The sequence below is a fragment of the Octopus bimaculoides genome, chromosome 2 (assembly GCF_001194135.2).
Source record: "Octopus bimaculoides isolate UCB-OBI-ISO-001 chromosome 2, ASM119413v2, whole genome shotgun sequence".
Lineage (NCBI taxonomy): Eukaryota > Metazoa > Mollusca > Cephalopoda > Octopoda > Octopodidae > Octopus > Octopus bimaculoides.
In genome coordinates, this window is record NC_068982.1 from 174,550,478 (window position 1) to 174,554,617 (window position 4,140).

Genomic DNA, 4,140 nt, shown 5'->3' on the forward strand with positions numbered 1-4,140 from the left:
CGACTGAAAGGAAAACATGCCAACTCCAGTATTTATTATTGCAAATAATTAGATTAAAGATTTACATTTAAACACATTGAAGCGTCCGACATAAAGAATGAATAAAGTCAGATATCGGTTTTCATATAAAAGTTTATCTGACTCATATACTCTTTATATCTGCACGATTCGCTTTGTTGAATGTAAGCATGTATTTATCCTTCAATCCTAAATTAGTAATCCATAAATATGGTTTAAAATTAGTTTATTAGTTAGTTACTTGAAGGCTACTTGATGTTACACACTATTTAACAATGTTTCCCTTTAATGCTAAGTCAGCGATCGATAAATCTTGATTTCATAATTAGTTGGTATAGTAATAGTTATTAGAAGGTTACCCGGCGTTGCCAAGTAAAAAAGCACTCGTAGTTTAAACTTTTCCAGTTCCTCTTTCTTTTGTCTTTGTTACTGTATTTTTCATTCCCAAACGGAGAATGAGAATTATGGAAACTCTCCAGGAATACGTTATTTCAAACGTATTGTTTTAATTATTTGTAACATTTTCTTTTACTTCTTCAATTTTTATTTCCAGTTCATTAACCCACTATAAAAGAAATATCGCAAATACATTCTAGTCGTGCCAATCCGGTCGATATATCTTTAATATATGCATGCATAAGCATACTTGTGTGTGTGTGTGTGTGTGTGTGTATATATATATATATATATATATATGTATATATATATATATATATATATATATATATATATACATACATGCACACACACACGCGCACACACGCACACACGCACGCACACACACATACACACACATACGCGCGCGCGCGCGCGCGCGCGCACACACACACACACACACACACACACACATACACATACATATATATATATATATTATGCAAGAATAAAACGAGAGAATACTTCAGGACATCGTTACACCTGTTCCAATAGCGTGTTTATTCCGAATACGAGTACAAATGTCTAACATAGTAGGTAACATTACGTAAATTCGTATTGTTACATTTCTTCAGGCGATATTTCGTCGCATATCTTCCAAGTATTTTGACAATGTATGACAGTTCTCAGGGGAAGCAAAATCCTTCTTGTTTTGTTACGTTTTGTTGTAAAACATAGCAAAACGAGAAAAATTCTACATATGGTGCAGATACTGAAATTGGCAACCAATCAAACTTCTTGACTTCACATTGAACCAAAGTAGTGTATGCTTTCTTTAAAGGGGAGTGGTTAGATAGTCAAGCTCAGTGGTTCTTAACCTGGGTTCGATCGAACCCCAGGGGTTCGGCAGGAGTCAAGACACACACATTATAGCCCGGTTCACCCTAGCAATGTCGGTCCATTTTTGTTGGCCGTCAAAAACTCGGCTGCCGACAATTTGGCAACACACGATTTTTCTTCGCCGTATTAGATTACAAATATTTAGTTGCTTAGTAAAATTTTGTTACACAGAATAAATTTTCATGATAAACTAGTTTATTAAAAAATAAATTACGAGGATGCAAGATTTAATTTTGAAATATTAATTTATAAATAAATAAAACATTTTAAAGAGCAAAGCAAAAAATCGGCTCAGTTTTATGTGTGTGTCCGTTCTGTGCAGCCCACTCGTATTATTTGTGACATCACGTCTCGCTGGCCACCACTGGCTACAGCTCATCACGTCACATCATTTGGCTTTGATATGTGCTGCAGGGAACTTGGTGCACTCAGTAGTCGACATGTGGCTGTTGTGATTGTACGTCATTTGTGATTTTCTTTTCATCTTTCAAACTATTCATACTATGTCGATCAAAAAAAGAAAGCGGTTGGACAAACACGTACAACATGGATTCACTTGTATAAAGGAATGTGATGGGAGTCAGCGTCCTCAATGAGCAATTCTGGTCTAGCACCGGCAAAACTAAGGGAACACTTCTTAAAACTGCATGGAGATTGGAAATACAAGACCACAACGCTCGCTGAATTCAAGGTGAAGGGAACTAATCTGAAAATGCTAATCTGCTTCTTCTCGGCTTTGTACCCATCGACAAACCGACCCTCACAGCATCGTTCGAAGTTGTGTACCTGATCGCAAAGCAAGGCAAACCACACACCATTGGTGAGACACTCGTAAAACCAGCTGCGTTGAAGATAGCGAATACCATGCTGGGAAAACTGCTGAAGTTGTCCCAAATTCCTCTTTCAAATGACACTATCCGCAGCAGAATATGCGACATGAGCGATGACATCTTGGGTCAAGTAGTTGCAGATCTGATTTCAAGCTCAGCACAATTCAGCCTCGACGAGACCTCCAACGTTTCCAATCTAAACCAGCTTGTTGTATTTGTGCGCTATGTGAAAGACGACGTGATAAAGGAAGATTTTTTTTTTTGCAAGCTTCTTACAACAACAACAAAGGCAGCCGATGTAAAGAAACTTGTAGATGACTTCTTCAGAGACAACGGGCTTTCGTGGTTTCTGTAGTTTGTTCGGACGGAGCTCCAGCCATGCCGGGACAACACTCTGGCTTTGGAGCGCTGGTGAAATCCGATGCACCACACATCATTGTTACGCACTGTGTTCTGCACAGGTATGCATTGGTAACAAAAACTTTGTCTCCAAAACTGGCAGAAGTATTAAAAATTGTAGTTGAATGTTATGAAGCACCGCATCTCCAAAGAGTTGTGTAATGAAATGGGCTCTGAATTCGAGATACTTCTGTACCAGTCTAACGTTCGGTGGTAATCCCGGGGAGAGGTGCTGAATAGTGTTTTTGCCCTGTTTTTGCGAGAGTAGCAACATTGTCACGCAGTTCATTCTCATTTTGGCGTACATGGTCAATATTTTCGATGCTCTGATTCATCTCAATCGACAGATACAGGGTGGTGGAGTCAACATCATTGAAGCAGAAGAAAACCTGAAGGCATATAAGAAAAAAAAGCTTCCTTTATGGAAACGACGAACAGAGAATGACACCTTCGCAAACTTGTAAGGTCGAAGACGTGTCTGAAATTGGGGGACATTTCTGTACTTGGGGAACTGAAGCAAGTAATTGCCATGCACTTCGATGAGGTCGCAAAGTCTTTCGGCAGCTACTTCCCCGCCAGAGAATCATATCCAGCATGGGTGAGACAGCATTAATCTAACATTTTTTATCTACGAAGCTAGTCAGTTGGCCTTTCAACTAGACCAAAATTTCCGAAACCTGGCGTCGAAACAGGATGTTCACATCTCTATTCTTTAAATAATAGATAAGAAAGATAGTTTTCTCTTAATGCTGTGTATGGACAAGTTACATGTATGTTTAGTTGGTCATACACTCTCGTACACGCTTATCCACGCACACACGCAAACAACTGTCTCGATTATGTATTGACTGCTGATCTGAGCAGTTAAATTACCTGCAATTTTTATTCAGAGTAAACTGTCTAGCCAAGAACAGCAGGGGTGGTTCTATGTTAATTTGCCTAGATATAATCAATCCTTTATATATGTATGTATGTAAGGATGGATGGATGGATGGATATATATATATCGTTTATTTTATTCTTTTACTTGTTTCAGCCATTTGACTGCGGCCATGCTGGAGCACCATATATATATATATATATATATATATATATATTGTGAATATATATATATATATATATATATATAATAGTGTACATTTAAACACAAGAGAAACTACCTTTAACAGGCAGCTTTACGCGCTAGAAGAAGCAGTTAAAACGACCAAAACCACATATTTAAGAGCAATTTCGAAGGGAATGAAAAATAAGAACTTTTACTTTATTACTTTTTTACGGTTATACCTAGGTTTCGAATTTTATTTAGCAAATAAAATAATTGGCTAGGCGAAATTCTCATCAGTAACCGCGCCATAACATTAACATATAATTTAGAGACAAATAACACGTGTCTCATCATTATATGTTATAATTTTTCAAACTCACTGCGCAAGCGCAGTTTCAGTCGGCAGCATATGAAAAATGGCGAACTGATCTTCAAAATGCTAAAATCATATACGTAAAATATATAGGGTAGCGAGTTTTTTTTTTAGAAATTTCACTACCAGTGGCCTAGCATGTATAAAAAGTCAATAGACAACATATTCTCTCTCTCTCTCTCTCTGTATATATATATATA